This window comes from Bufo bufo, chromosome 4 (assembly GCF_905171765.1).
Source record: "Bufo bufo chromosome 4, aBufBuf1.1, whole genome shotgun sequence".
In the NCBI taxonomy this organism is placed as follows: Eukaryota; Metazoa; Chordata; class Amphibia; order Anura; family Bufonidae; genus Bufo; species Bufo bufo.
Window position 1 is genome coordinate 335,452,453 of NC_053392.1, and position 17,057 is coordinate 335,469,509.

At 43.1% G+C, this 17,057-nt stretch overlaps 1 protein-coding gene across 1 annotated transcript in view; it reads left to right on the forward strand.

The window, feature by feature from the left end:
* The window catches only part of FOXO3 (forkhead box O3), a 135,174-nt gene extending 122,972 nt beyond the window's left edge, over positions 1–12,202 (forward strand). The window contains exon 3 of the mRNA XM_040428852.1: positions 10,655–12,202. The gene's annotated coding sequence lies outside the window, so the exon portion shown is untranslated. The remainder of the gene's footprint in view (positions 1–10,654) is intronic.
* Positions 12,203–17,057: the final 4,855 nt, after the last annotated feature.

Genomic DNA, 17,057 nt, shown 5'->3' on the forward strand with positions numbered 1-17,057 from the left:
CGCTGAAAGCCCAGGAATCGGCCTTTAGCACAGCCAGTAGTGCAATGCGAGTGTGGGAGCGCGTCATCAGGGAAGAAGGTAAGTATATGTTTTAGTTTTTTTTCCATAAAGCTGCAGACTGGAGGCAAAAGGGGGGCAACAACTAGAGTGAGGGGGCACAAAAGTGGGCATCTTTACTGAGGGGGCGGCCTAATCTGGAATAACTACTGTGAGGGGGCACCTAATCTGGAATAACTACTGTGAGGGGGCACATATGTGGTCATAACTACTGTGAGGGGGCACATATCTGGCATACTGTGAGGGGGCACATATCTGGCATAACTACTGTGAGGGGGCACATATCTGGCATAACTACTGTGAAGGAGGCACATATCTGGCATAACTACTGTGAGGGGGCACATATCTGGCATAACTACTATGAAGGATGCACATATCTGGCCATAACCACTGTGAGGGGGCACATATCTGGCCATAACCACTGTGAGGGGGCACATATCTGGCATAACCACTGTGAGGGCCACATATCTGGCATAACTGCTGTCAGGGGGCACATATCTGGCATAACTACTGTGAGGGGCACATATCTGGCATAACCACTGTGAGGGGCACATATCTGGCAAAACTACTGTGAGGGGGCACATAATCTGGCATAACTACTGTGAGGAGGCACATATCTGGGCATAACTACAGTGAGGGGGCACAAAAGTAGGCATAACTACTGTGACAGGAACAAAGTTGGGCATAACTGCTGTGAGGGGCCACAAAGAGGACATAACTATTTTGAAGGGACCACAAGGTGGGCTCAAATACTGTGAGGGGCCACAAGGTGGGCATTAGTACTGTAAGGGGCCACAATGTGGGCATTAGTACTGTGTGGTAGCAGTTAGGGGAAATGTCCTAGATTACCCTGCTATATATTGGCATGGCTCAGTCTTACGGGCCAGCACAGCGCCCCCTGCTGGTGATTTCACAGGGGCAGTCACCATCCCTTCCTTATGTGATTATTCTTTTTTTCTCTATGACCACAGGGACCTTGTTCTGGATCCTGTGGACATCACGCCGACGCCAGCGACACCCTGGATGAGGTAGGACCAGATTTTATTAGGACTGGGTGAGTGTAGCCATGCATTGGGCTTAGGGCTCTTTAACGTGAGCGGATCCTGTGCGGGTAATCCTCTGCGTGAAAGAGTGCCAAGCTCAGTTCCGGACAGCAGAGACACGAAGCATTAACATGATGGATAATGCTCCGTGCCTCTCTGTGATCTTTTTACTACAAAATCACGGTGACAACTTTATCTCACTGTGATTTTGTAGTAAAAAGGTCACATAGAGGCAAAGAGCATTATCAATCATGTTAATGCTCCGTGTCTCTGCTGTCCAGAGTGCAGCTTGGCACTCTTTCACGCAGCGGTTTACCCGCATGGCATCCGCTCGTGTGAAAGAGCCCTTAGTATAAAGAAAATCCTGCCGCCTCTTTGTAAAAATGGGGGGGGGGGGGGTTGATCCAAAGTTTGCACTGGGGAACACTCTAGTTACGCCACTGGTTGAAATCATCCGTTCCTTCCCAGAAATCGCCTGCTTGTCAGTGAAGGAGACCGGTGAATTTACATGCAGTGATCTCCACAGAGTGATCGCTAATGCCATTGCTCGTCCCCATACAGAATCATTGTTTGCCTGCGGCACAGGCTGTTTAGGCGGCACAATCTGCTGCCGGAAAATGATAATTTAGGTGACCGCATGAAAGATCCAATTACACACTGGTTCATTGGGTAATCAGTGTCACCTTTAAACCAGCAGAATATCGCTAATGAGCATTCGTTCAAACGCTTGTTAGCGATAATCTGCCTGATGTTTTGGGCAGTGTAAAGGGACCTTAAAGAGGACCTTTCACTTGTAAAAACTATGTGAACTAAGTATGCTGACATGTAGAGCGGCGCCCGGGGATCTCACTGCACTTACTATTATCCCCGGGCGCCGCTCCGTTCTCCCGTTATGCCCTCTGGTACCTTTGCTCCTTAAGTTATAGTAGGCGGGTCTTCCCTTGTCCTGTGGGCGTCTCCTTCTCCTAGGCTGTAGTGCTGGCCAATCGCAGCGCACAGCTCACAGCCTGGGAGAAAAAAACTTCCCAGGCTGTGAGCTGTGCGCTGCGATTGGCCAGCTTTGCAGCCTAGGAGAAGGAGACGCCCACAGGACAAGGGAAGACCCGCCTACTATAACTTAAGGAGCAAAGGTACCAGAGGGCATAACGGGAGAACGGAGCGGCGCCCGGGGATAATAGTAAGTGCAGTGAGATCCCCGGGCGCCGCTCTACATGGCAGCATACTTAGTTCACATCGTTTTTACAAGTGATAGGTCCTCTTTAAGTCTTATTTTCTGATTTTTCCACAAGTAATTTTGGCACAAAAAGTCAAATATTTATGCCACATCTCCATTCTCCTTGTCCACCAGTGTCTAAAATAAGAATTGCAACATTTTGCGTCCGCTATGCGGCAAAATTCTAGGGGGAAAAACGGGTGCAGAATCAATAGTGAATCTCTCTGCCATTGTGTGCAGATCAGATGTATGCCGGTCATGTGCGGACTGGGAACTTAAAGTGGCCCTGGAAAAAATACTAGAAGTGGCTCCAAATTGATGGAAGGCAGGGCCAACACAAGTAAGCGGGGCCAGCAATACCCTATTGCGGCACATTATACCACCCCAACAGAGCCAAATACCACAGTCCATCACAAAATACTGCCTCCATCAGCACAAAATACATCCCCAAAAACTTCCACTGGCCGGCCGTGAGAAGGGCTCAGGTACCCCCTTGGGCATCGGCCCACCGCGAAATTTCCCTGTAAGGTCTATGGCCAATCCACCCCTGATGCCTGTACATGTTTTATAGCAATGTATTTTAGTTTTTTTTAATGCTGCAGTTTTTTGCTGTGTTTTTCCTGGCCGTTCCCTTAAAGAGGTTGTCCCATGACAAACACTTATCCTCTATCGACAGGATAGAGGATGAGTGATTGATGGGACCCTCGCCAATCATGAGAACAGGGGCACTGTGCTTCCTTATTTTAATGGATTGGCAGTCAATCATGTGCCACTCTGTTCAACTCTTTGGCAAGAGTACAGCCTACAGCACTCGCCTATCTCGTTCTGTGGATAGGGGATGTGTTTTTCAGTGGACAACCCTTTTAAGTATCAATTTATATATGCATTTCTGAGCCAAATCCAGGAGTGGATCTAATAATACAAAGGAAAGATGTCTCCTCTTTTGCTCCTGCCTAAGAAGCTGAGCTGTAGACTCATTCTTCTTTTGTCCAATGAGCTTGTAATCACAATTATATGTTCTGAAAATGAATGGGCACCCATTTTATTAGTAGGTGACTCAAGCAAGCCCTCTGCTGTCATAGCAACATCTCTACCGGTTGCCGGTCTACCCACACTTATGCATTGATTTCCATGGTGGCTGCAAGAAAACAGGAGTGTACCTTATAGATTTGTACATTTTCTACCTTTTGATTTACTGTAATTGTTGTATGCTGACATGGTAGTCTAGTCTGTAATATAATCTACGTGTGCAGAAAAATACTGATTCCTTATGTCCATTGTCTTAATGATTGACACTGGGTATTATATGGTATGAGATAATTCCCTATGTTGTACTCCTTCCTGGCTGTCTCGCTAATGTAGAAACAAAGATTCTGGATGTAAATCCATAGCCTGTAGCCTTTGTATCATTGTTGCTATGCAGACCCACTTTGTGGCTTATCATAAATACAGAACATTTCTCCTCTCGGTGTTCCCTTAAAGTGGTATTCCAGCTGCAAATGCTGTAAAAAAATAACATACTCAGCGATCCTTCACCGCTGCTGTTTTGCCAGTCGTTGGCTGCAGATGACATGTTGAGACTATAAATTCTGATGTTTTATTTTTTTTAACATGTGCTTCCAGTGAAATAATTTTTTGGGGACTGAAATACCCCTTTAACATACAGGGAGAGGAATGGGTTAAAATTCCTCCAAACCAATGTACAGGACTTGGTGGAAATGTTTAGTTGCAGTTATTGCTTCACAAGGGAATCGCACCCAATACTAAAAGCAAAGGTTCATATACTTGTGTCACCCACAGACATGTGATATTGGATCATTTCCCTGATAAATAACCAAGCCTAAAATTTTTGACTTGTTTGTTTGATTTGGTTAACTTTATCTACTTTTAGGCTTGTGTCAAAATCTAATGTAGTTTAAAGTCAAATTTATGCAGAAAACACCACTGTATAGGCCCAGGGCAGTATCAGTGCCTTATTGTCTTTTATTGTCTTACCCAAATGAATCTGGTCTAAAAGTGAGCTGCAATGGAGCACCATGCCCCTTATTGTTTCTTTTGGTGGGAGTCCTGCGGGATCAGATCTCCACCAAGGTGCACTTCCACCTTACGAGTAGTTTCTGAGGATGGATACATAGAGGATATCTTTGTGTTGTGCCTGTAGTCATCAGGTTTCATAAGTTGGTAGCACACTTAGGCTACATGCACACGACCGTTGTGTGTTTTGCGGTCCGCAAATTGTGGATCCGCAAAACACGGATGGCATCCGTGTGCGTTCCGCAATTTGCGGAACGGCACGGACAGCCATTGATATAACTGCCTATTCTTGTCCGCAAAACAGACAAGAATAGGACAGGTTATTTTTTTTTTGCAGACCACGGAACGGAGCAACGGATGTGGACAGCACACTGAGTGCTGTCTGCATCTTTTGCGGCCCCATTGAAGTGAATGGGCCCGCATCCGAGCCGCATTATCTGCGGCTCGGATGCGGACCAAAACAACGGCCGTGTGCATGAGGCCTTAGTATTATTATTAATGGATCTATTCATTTTATTAATAGGTGTATTGCAATTGTTCTTTTCTGATATACTGTACTTGCATATATTCTAGTCCAGTGGTGGCGAAAATAGCCTGCCTACATTCAATGTGCTGCCTGTGCTCTTCATAGTGCGCCCAGTGCTGATGAATGCTAGGAAAAGTCTAAGGCATATTGGTACACCATAGACTTTTTCCAAGGCGTGGGTGCCCACAGAGAGGGCTCTGACTGTGCCACCTCTGGCACCCGTGCCTGTACTAGAAGACCAGTAAAGGGAGATCTGGAACAAGTACTATGGACTTTTCAACAGGAAGTGCAAGCTGGGCTTGAAAATTACAAAAAGTAAAGACAACCCCTTTAACATAAGTTGCTACTCGCTACACACTGCCACCAGGAGCCGAGGTTATAGCTAAATGATAAAGTACATGGAAGATATACTATACTGGACTGTAGTATTAAGGTTAAATTGCAGTGTTGGCACTTTGCGATAAATAAGTGGGCTTTGGGTTGCAGTTTGGGTGCTCAGTCTCTAAAAGGTTCGCCATCACTGGTCTAGTCTGTATTATAGTAACAATATTGCAATATTTTCAGAGAACCCCTAGTAAAATTGTAAAGCTTGTCATATGCCAATCTCATACTATAGGTTTATAGAAAAAAAATGAAAGTTTTGTCTCTTGTGCTCCAGTTAGAAGGCAGCTATCCTTTAAGTCAATAATCCTAACATACAGTTGTAGTGGGTCCTCTCTGCACTACACTGAAATTACCCTGAAACAGCTGTCTGCAGAGGAAGCACTGGCTTAGCTATAATCTTAAATTATGTCTCAAGACCTGTAAGTCAATGTTTGACCTTTCAAACAGGCCTTAGTAAATTAGAATTACAGCCAAGCCAGAATCTCATCTGCAGACAGCTTTTTCACAATGACTGTCCTTCATAGAGCAGAACAGAGAGAACTGACTTAGCTGGGTAAAAGGCCTTTATTGGGGGTCCAACTATATCTCCTTGTGAAGAGTGCCCAATAGGTGTAACAAATCTTCCAGGACATGCAGTACTTTTCTTGGAAACTGGTTTGCAAATTAGCTGTCATTTGAAAAAAAGAAAAGAAAGCTGTGCCTCTGGTGCTGCCAACTGAAAGGTAGCTATGCTATAAGTCAATATCCCTGACAAAGGCCTCTCACCCAGTTAAGCCAGTTCTCTCTGTTCTGCACCCATGTATATTTGCTAGCACTATTACCTGATGTCTGTATCTTATGATGCAGGTTACTCAATCTTGAGACAAATTCACAGTGGAATAAACGTGCAATTTGGGCAATAGTTTGTGGAGCAACATCACATGAGTAATTCAAGATGAAACCTAGTCCTAAATATAAAGGTTCCTTTACACTGCCTAATGTAGCAAGCGATTGTCGGGAAGGAAGTGTTCCTACCTGACAATCGCCTGCTCGTCAGTGAAGGGCACCTCAACATTTACATGCAGTGATTTCCTCCACAATATGGGACGGAGCAATGGCAAATGCCATCACTTGTCCCCATACAGAATCATTGTTTGCCAGCAGCAGAATGCTCCTGGCAAAGAATGATTTAGATGTCCGCATTAATGATCCTATTACCCGATGAAGGAGCGTTTTGTGGCGCTTTTAAGCCTCATGCAGACGTCCGTGGAGCACCGTCCGTGATATACCGGACTGGCATTGCAGGAACGCACTGCGTCATAGCAACCAATGACGCCATGCGCTCCTGCAATGCCAGTCCGGTATCTCACGGACCGTGTTCCACGGACGTCTGCTTGAGGCTTTACACCGCAGATTATCGTTAGCAATAATCTGCCTGAACATCAGCCAGTGTAAAGGTCTCTTAACACATTAGATAGCCAGCCGGTCCATTCAGCCTATATACATCTATTGTGTACGGCTCCTGTCTCGTGCTGTATTTCAGAGACTGAGCTGCAATACCACACACAACCTACAGTGAATATAAAAAGTCTACACACCCCTGTTAAAATGTCAGGTTTCCGGGTCTGTAAAAAAATGAGATAAAGATAAATAATTTCAGAACTTTTTCCACCTTTAATGGGACCTATAAACTGTACCACTCAATTAAAAAACAAACTGAAATCTTTTAGGTGGAGGGAAGAAAACAAAAAAATAATAATAATGTGGTTGCATAAGTGTGCACACCCTCTTATAACTGGGGATGTAGCTGTGTTCAGAATTAAAGGGTTTCTACCACCAGAAATACTGTTATGTAGCTGACTGACATTAACGACAGTATGTTTTTTACCTTTCTCCCTGCAGCCGTTTTGGTAAAAAAAAAAGCACCTAGAGGCTCCGTCTACTCACCCTTTATCCCACCCAGGTCCCCTGTTCTGCCCGTCCCGCTCCTCTTGATTGATGGCACGGTCTGCCGCATCGCTGCCGAAATCCCGCGCCTGCACCGTTCACTTCTGTATTCGTCGTAGGTGCAGTGAGTGAATGATGCGCTCCTGGTGCCGGATTCCTCACTGCGCCTGCGCCGACTACATCACAGTGAGGAAGCCGGCATCAGGAGAGCAGCCTTCACTCACTGCGCCTGTGCCGAATACAGAAGTGAACGGCGCAGGCACGGGATTTCGGCAGAGATGCAGCGGACCGTGCCATCAATCAAGAGGAGCAGGGCGGGCAGAACAGGGGACCTGGGCGGGATAAAGGGTGAGTGGACGGAGCCTCTAGGTGCTGATTTTACGCCCACATAGCACCTAGAGGCTCATTGGCATATTATAAAAGTGCTTTTTTTTACCAAAACGGCTGCAGGGAGAAAGATAAAAAACATACTGTTATGTAGTGCTGACATTAGCGCATCGCTAATGTCAGTCAGCTACATAACAGTATTTCTGGTGGTAGAAACCCTTTAAGCAATCACATTCAAAATCATGTTAAATAGGAGTCAGCATACACCTGCCATCATTTAAAGTGCCTCTGATTAACCCCAAATAAAGTTCAGCTGCTCTAGTTGGTCTTTCCTGAAATTTTCTTATTCGCATCCCACAGCAAAAGCCATGGTCCACAGAGAGCTTCCAAAGCATCAGAGGGATCTCATTGTTAAAAAGTATCAGTCAGGAGAAGGGTACAAAAGAATGTCCAAGGCATTAGATATACCATGGAACACAGTGAAGACAGTCATCATCAAGTGGAGAAAATATGGCACAACAGTGACATTACCAAGAACTGGACGTCCCTCCAAAATTGATGAAAAGACGAGAAGAAAACTGGTCTGGGAGGCTACCAAGAGGCCTACAGCAACATAAAAGGAGCTGCAGGAATATCTGGCAAGTACTGGCTGTGTGGTACATGTGACAACAATCTACCGTATTCTTCATATGTCTGGGTTATGGGGTAGAGTGGCAAGGCGAAAGCCCTTTCTTACGAAGAAAAACATCCAAGCCAGGCTACATTTAGCAAAAACACATCTGAAGTCTCCCAAAAGCATGTGGGAAAAGTTGTTATGGTCTGATGAAACCAAGGTTGAACTTTTTGGCCATAATTCCAAAAGATATGTTTGGCGCAAAAACAACACTGCACATCACCAAAAGAACACCATCCCCACAGTGAAGCATGGTGGTGGCAGCATCATGCCAAGGGGCTGTTTTTCTTCAGCTGGAACTGAGGCCTTAGTTAAGCTAGAGGGAAGTATGAGGAGTTCCAAATACAGTCAATATTGGCACAAAACCTTCAGGCTTCTGCTAGAAAGCTGAACATGAAGAGGAACTTCATCTTTCAGCATGACAACGACCCAAAGCATACATCCAAATCAACAAAGGAATGGCTTTACCAGAAGAAGATTAAAGTTTTGGAATGGCCCAGCCAGAGCCCAGACCTTAATCTGATTGAAAATCTGCGGGGTGATCTGAAGAGGGCTGTGCACAGGAGATGCCCTCACAATCTGACAGATTTGGAGTGTTTTTGCAAAGAAGAGTGGGCAAATCTTGCCAAGTCAAAATCTGCCATGCTGATAGACTCGTACCCAAAAAGACTGAGTGCTGTAATAAAATCAAAAGGGTCTTCAACAAAGTATTAGTTTAAGGGTGTGCACACTTATGCAACCATATTATTTTATTTTTATATTTTTCCTTCCCTCTACCTAAAAGATTTCAGTTTGTTTTTAAATTGAGCTGTACAGTTTATAGGTCACATTAAAGGTGGAAACATTTCTGAAATTATTTATCTTTGTCTCCTTTTTTTACATCACAGAAACATGACATTTTAATAGGGGTGTGTAGACTTTTTATATCCACTGTATGGATAGAGGTGGCACTGTTCTTTTGGAAGAAAGCAGCTATATATTTCAAATCCTCCAGAACTTCCTAAATTCAAATATATCATTATCACATCACATATCATTTTGTCAATTATGCAGCGCAGAGAAATGTTTTTTATACTCCTGGAGTTTTCGTAACCTGTGTCTATCCACTTGAACTGGCTTAGATTTAAGCTATAACTTATGCTAGATGCTCGTGTCAATTCTAGCAAATAATGCAGTGCCATGAGAAGCCAAGTCCATCCCATTAAGCCTGCCCACTATTCCCCAAAAAAATGCGAGAGCAGAGAAAAATTGAAAAAAGGCTGCTTACTAGAAAATGTGCCACTTTTCTATGCCAGTTTTCAGGAGTACATCCATTAATAAATTCCTGGTGGTTGAAGGACAGGCATTGTTTCGACCCCAGTTGATATATGACCATTAATGACAATCCCCAGATATATATACATCTTCCAAAATGTTTCCAGAAATGTAATTTAATTCAAGAAGAAAAAAATGGGATTGCCCATGGCAAACAGTAATTTTTTACCTTTAGTTTGCAAAATGCTGATTGATTATAATTGATATTTCTTCCACCTGGCTCCCATGGCGTCTTCTTTCCACTGACACCCACATTTAGACATCATTGCGTGAATTTGCAGCTGCACTTCCCAGTACTTGTACAATAGCCCCTTTAAGGAAGGTAAGCAGCCCCTTTAAGGAGGGTAAGCTCTAGAATGTTCAATCGGGTGGCAGCTGTGCGGATAGCTCTCCAGTACTGTCCAAATAGAATTTAATCCCATCTTCGGGCTGTTTCTGGTTTACTTTATTGGCATGGAAGTAAATTTTATCTGACAGTAAGTGTTACATGTGGGGAAATACCAAAAATGCCAACACTGCTGCTTTCCATTAAATTCACACCATATGTTGTAGATCATATAACACATACTTCATGATAACATCCAACATATATACAGGGCCACTGTTGTGCACAACCCGATTTCATGTATTCCGATTTTTAGCTGTGGACATAACAGTGGAACAAACAATATTCCGATGTGATATTTTCTTTATTTGGCAGCAAAGCTACCCTGCCATGGTAAATCCTAGATAATCTAATCGGCAAGGCCAACGTGGCCAAAACGATTTTGCAAATCATTGTGGCTTTAAATTGATTGATAATGTCTGTGTGGTTAGCCTCACCATGGCTGTGCTATGGCCACTATGTCTGAACATAACCTTAGAGACAGCCATGTGCCGAACTGGTAAATGTTAGAACTCTAAGATTGGTGGGGGTTCTACCACTGGGACCCCACTGATCATGATCACACCCCTCGGAGCCCCCTGAAATAAATGGTGTGGCAGGTCGGGTATGCAAACTACTACTACTCAACTCGTGTATGGGAACTCCAGAAATTGCAATGGCGTCCCATAGATCGTGTAGTATTACTAAGAGTAATATATGTGATAGATAGAAGTTTATCTCAGGTTTTCCTGTACTAACTATGGTGTGTTTTTTTTTGTTTTGTTTTTTACAGGGCCAGGAACTAACAAGAGACCCTATAAACGAAACCCTTTGCCAAAACTGCTGTCAGCAAGCGGACAGTGATACTGTTTACAGCTTATGACCGTTTCATGAATCCTGCACCAGTTTCCTAACCTTGCTATGACTGTTAGCAGAAATCCTTCAAACTTAAGTAAAGTTCCTTCCAGGATAATCCGTGCACCTCCCCTCCCCCTTTCATTGTTGAAGTATGCAAAAATGTCTTCACAAGATGAGAACATGGATGGAAGAATGCAATCTTCTTGTGGGAACTGTCTCGTTATGCAGTGGTGTTTGTCCATAGCTGGCATAGCTGCCATGCATCACATCCCCACCAGCTGTAGACCTCTGAATAATGCTCTTCATTTCTAGGGGAGGATCGCATATTTACAGTCCTTTCACCATGTTTTCCTTTTCTTAGATTTTTTTTTTTTTCCTCTCTTATTTTCCAAGCAGTCTGTACAAGAATTATTCGGATAGTATTCATGTAAGCTAACAGTCAAGCCACTGCCTCTCCGTTATGCCAAATAGGCAGAATTTTCCATGGAAGACGCTTTACTTTAATACTCTTATTTCCATTCGGAACTTTTTTTTTCTTTTCTTTTTTTCCTTTTTCGATGATGCAATTCAGGGATAAATATGTTGCTGATATGGTACTACTTCCTGTCACCCAAAACCAATTGTATACTGCTGTATTTTATGAATATATCCAGAACAGTGTCATTTATACCGTTTGTTCTTGACTCATGTGTTTAGTTTTGTTTTGAAGCTTTTTCTTACCAAATGACCAGAAAGGGTTTAAACCCAGGATATCTAGTAGACATAGCAGTCTATTGGCAATGCTGTGTATGCATGTGTACCAGAAGAACCACTGTACACGGGTGTTTGTACCAGGCATTGCACTATATGGGTCTTCCGTCTCTTGGCTTTGAATAGTATATTCTGCTTTCGGAAACCCTTCATAGAAGAATCAGATAATATCCCACATGTACTGTGTAGTAGAAGAGGGATTTCAGGTTACATTATTATCTGGAAAGCACAGTGGTGCTGAAAAAGCCCTTCCTTATTATCCCTCAACATGTCGGATCTTTTATTTTTGTATTATTTTCTTAGATTTGGGGGTTTTTTGGTTACTTTTTTTTGTGGGGAGCATATTGTGAATGAACATCAATGGTACATTATTGCAACTTGATATATAAAGTACAGAGGCAACTGATCTATCGATATCTATTCATTCTGTACTTGATTGATATATGAAGACTTTTTCCTTTGCATTATGGCATTATAAATATAAATATATGAATATATTTTGTAATGTACAGAGATTAATCATTATGCATGAGTGTTAGGAAGCAGAAGCAAACTAGCTTTTTTTCCCCACAGAAAGGTAATGCGCATGCGTCCCTATGGCGTGGCCAATATAACATTAGAACCATTAACTAATTTAGCCCACTACTGAATTTCTAAAATATGTTATCATACCTGGAAATTATTACAGTTTTATTTTTTTTTATTTTTTTTAATTAAAATTGTGTGGTGGGAATATTTGTACTGTAATATTTGTGGTCCTTTGATTTTATTTTTTGTACCACTTGTTGTCAGTCATTGCAATGATGCATGTGGTTGAAAGTAGCACTCTTGACCATGTTTGCCCGATGCACCTGCGCTTGTACTATAAATGTAACGTACGTTAACCCGTCCTCACAGATCAGTAGTACTGGGCACTACCCGGTGCTCATAGTTCACTATGTGTCGGCAAAGGTGGCTGATTTCCATCTGCACAATATATAAATTCTAGGCCCTGGAACTAGACGTAGAAAATCCTGTGACTGGCAGTGGCTCTGTTTGCAATGTATTCACCCTTATGTTCTTGTCCTTCCATAGAGCATAGCATCATCACCTAACTGTGAATATGGATATAAAGTATATCTAACAGTGTATCTACTGTATTTACTCAACACAGTGAATTTCTTAATTTTTTGACCATCTCTTATGGTCTTCAGTATGTCTTCTGTCAGATACATATATCCAGTCTTCTGCTTCATACAAAAGCCTTATTGTGGACACAGGAAAATACTGGTGAGAGAATAATGCACATATTAGTCCAAAAATCTTTGAAAGGGTAGTATATCCAGAGGATTGCTTAGGCATGTCAAGTAGATAGCAGACGACTCATATTTCAGTAGCCATTTTACCCTATAAGTATCGCTTGAGAGCTTTTCTAGGTTCTTGATTGATTAAACAGGGTGCTCATTTTGTTCACTAAAACATGGTGCTTGGATCCATTTCTACAGGACATTGGTAGAAGTCTAATATCCTGGATCTTCTACTACTGTGACCTTCTGACATGTGTAAATGGACTTGTCATAGTATAGGTTAATCTTCATTTTTTTGTCTCTCCTATTCAAGGAGACCTATCAGAGGTAAAAAAAAAAAAAAAAAAAGAAAGAAAGCCATTTAATAAACATTAAGATGTGAAAACTGTTTCTTACGTCTTGACTGGAATATTATTTGAAGTTACCGGCCCAACGCCCGAGACTGCACTATTGAGGGATACTAATAACAACATATTCGGTGTGTTCTTATCATGGAAACTTTAAATGGATTCGAAACACACGGCTGGCCTTACATATTGGTATATTTGGTGATTTGGATCCACTCTAGGTCTCCTGACAATTCCTAAAATGACATGTCATTAGAATCTCTCAGCAGTTCAGGCTTTGGGCCTTTAACATTCATGTCAGCATAGGACAGTGATGGTGAACCTTTTAGAGACCAAGTGCCCAAACTTCAACCAAATACCCACTTATTTATCGCAAAGTGCCAACACGGCAATTTAACCTGAATACCAATATAGTATATCTTTCATGTACTTTATCATATAGCTATAATAGCTTAATAGCCTACATTCAGTGCCCTGCCTGTGCTGTTCATAGTGCGTCCTGTGCTGATGAATGGCAGGAAAAGTCTAAAGCATATTGGTAAGCCATAGAGTTTTTCCTGGGTGTGGGTGCCCACATAGAGGGCTCTGAGTGCCGCCTCTGGCACCCGTGCCATAGGTTCGCCATCACTGGCATAGGAGATGGTAGAAAAAAATATACATTTTTATGAACTCTAAAGCACGTTTTTACATGTTCCTTGTGGTAGATGCCCTCAAGCTCCTATATACATTCTTCTGTGGTACCATAGAATTGTTTTAATGATTTTATTAATAAAAACCTCCCATGTATTTTCTGCATTTAAATGTGTCATATGAAAGCCTCAAGAACCAGAGAACCAACCGATATTCATCCTTCAACGAGCTATGTAGTACCCAAGGAGGAGACATGTACACGTGTTATAACAAGGGCAAGGGATGAAATACACATGCTAATAAATCTTCCATAGAAACCACTTGTTCCATCAGAAGGAGAGTACATTTTGCATAGTTAAGTTTGTGTCCTTTGTCATGGCACCCTTGAATCATGCATTTTGATGAAGGTGAATATATTGCTGCTCTCAAAACTGCCTATAGCAACCAATACAAGTTCATCATTCATTGTTCTTGTGCTGTTCAGAAAATAAAAGTCATTGAGGATGTTCTGAATAATTGTTTTATTACATGTAAAGCTGGCATGATATGAAACATTTACAGAATGTACACTTAAGTAACTAAAATTGCTGCTTAAAGGAAACTCCAGGGGAAATTGGACCGAAAATATGACAATCTCCAACCTTGCAACTTCCAGCTGGGCAATATTGCTGCTAAAGATTGCTCTTTTAGACTCTGTTCACACTTTTTTCATGGCAAGTTGGTGCTAATAACTATGTGTAATATATCTAATAGTGGGGAAAATTGGCTTCTACCTCACAGTTGTTTTTTTTTTGCCTTCCTCTGGATCAACTTGCAGGATAACAGGCTGAATTGGATGGACAGATGTATTTTTTCAGCCTTACTACGTAATTATCTATCCTGGATTCTCTGCAGCTAGTGGAATTATGTGGTTACTTAGGGGGTCATTTATCAAACTGGTGTAAAGTAGAACTGGCTTAGGTCTCCATAGCAACCAATCAGCTTCCTCGTTTCATTTCCCAAAGGAGCTGTCCAATATGAAAGGTGGAATCTGATTGGTTGCTATGGGCAACTAAGCCAGTTCTTCTTTACACCAGTTTGATAAATAACCCCCTCAGTCTACACCTCCTCTATAGTCAGACTTTATCAGTAGACATTGCTTTCAGGCTCCCCAGCATGGAGACTGTAGCAGAGTGCAGTGACAGAGAGGAACCTTCTGAACAGCAGCAGGGAGATTTGGAGGGACTATAAAAGGTCCAGTCACGCGTCCGAAACTGTTTTGCGGTCCGCAAATTGCAGATCCGCAAAACACGGACACTGGCCATGTGCGTTCCGCATTTTGTAGACCGCACATGGCCAGCACTATAACAGAAATGCCTTTTTTTGTCCATTGAAAATTTAATGGGTCCGCATCCGTTCCCATTTTCCGGACGTGTGAATGGACCCTTAGGGGACTTTAAATCCTGGGTGGTGGTGAAAGGTGGTAGGAAGTGAGCAATCTTACTGAGCAGGTGGGGAGGCTACAGTTTACTGTGATAAGACAGTGATCACATGGCATATTATCTAGAACTAGTAATTATCTAAAATGATTAAAGAAAAAAACAAATGCATCTTTTGAAGGTCCAGGTATTCTGTAGCTTAGGCCTTCACTTTAATGGAGCTATGCTGGATTGATTTTTAAACAGATCCTAATGAATCTTGATAGATTCCATTGACTTTTCATGAGGTCTGTCATATTTTTCAAGGTTTTCAGGTGTTGATGCAAGAATAGCACTGCAGGCGCCGCTGTTTTTGCTGTCAAAAACCCTGGAACCCTGACAGACTAGAATCCATCACAAGTGTGAACAGAGCCTTGGAAAGTTAAAACTAGGGATGTCCCAATACCATTTTTTTAAGACTGAGTACGAGTACCGATACTTTTATTTAAGTACTCACCGATACCAATTACCGATACTAATTTTAACAATAAAATACACACACATGTATTTTCTGACCACTGACCAACCAAAAGGCCCAAAAACAGAACTATAACATTCCAAGGAGACGTTATACTGTATGGGGGCAGCCACAAAGAGACGTTATACTGTATGGGGGCAGCCACAAGGAGACACTATACTGTATGGGGGCAGCCACAAGGAGAAGTTATACTGTATGGGGGCAGCCACAAGGAGACGTTATACTGTATGGGGGCAGCCACAAGGAGACGTTATACTGTATGGGGGCAGCCACAAGGAGAAGTTATACTGTATGGGGGCAGCCACAAGGAGACGTTATACTGTATGGGGGCAGCCACAAGGAGAAGTTATACTGTATGGGGGCAGCCACAAGGAGAAGTTATACTGTATGGGGGCAGCCAGGCAGCCACAAGGAGACGTTATACTGTATGGGGGCAGCCACAAGGAGAAGTTATACTGTATGGGGGCAGCCACAAGGAGATGTTACACTGTATGGGGTCAGCCACAAGGAGACGTTATACTGTATGGGGTCAGCCACAAGGAGACGTTATACTGTATGGGGGCGGCCACAAGGAGACGTTATACTGTATGGGGGGCGGCCACAAGGAGACGTTATACTGTATGGGGGCAGCCACAAGGAGATGTTACACTGTATGGGGGCAGCCACAAGGAGACGTTATACTGTATGGGGGGCCACAAGGAGATATTATACTGTATGGGGGCAGCCACAAGGAGACGTTATACTGTATGGGGGCAGCCACAAGGAGACGTTATACTGTATGGGGGCAGCCACAAGGAGACGTTATACTGTATGGGGGCAGCCACAAGGAGACGTTATACTGTATGGGGGCAGCCACAAGGAGACGTTACACTGTATGGGGGCAGTTACAAGGAGACGTTATACTGTATGGGGGCAGCCACAAGGAGACGTTATACTGTATGGGGCCAGCCACAAGGAAACGTTATACTGTATGGGGCCAGCCACAAGGAGACGTTATACTGTATGGGGGCAGCCACAAGGAGACGTTATACTGTATGGGGGCAGCCACAAGGAGACGTTGCACTGTATGGGGGCAGCCACAAGGAGACGTTGCACTGTATGGGGGCAGCCACAAGGAGACGTTATACTGTATGGGGGCAGCCACAGGGAGACGTTATACTTAATGGGGGCAGCTACAAGGAGACGTTACACTGTATGGGGCAGCCACAAGGAGACGCTACTGTAAGGAGTCAGGACAACAATTTTTGAAGCCCCCCTCCTCAGTATAATAGTCTTGTGGCCATCATACAGTAATGTATATTTCTTCTTGCCCTAATGCCTGCTTTTAGAGATCAATGTGCAGCTTGCAGGAAGGGAAGGACCAGGGCCATAGAAGACAGACACTATCACT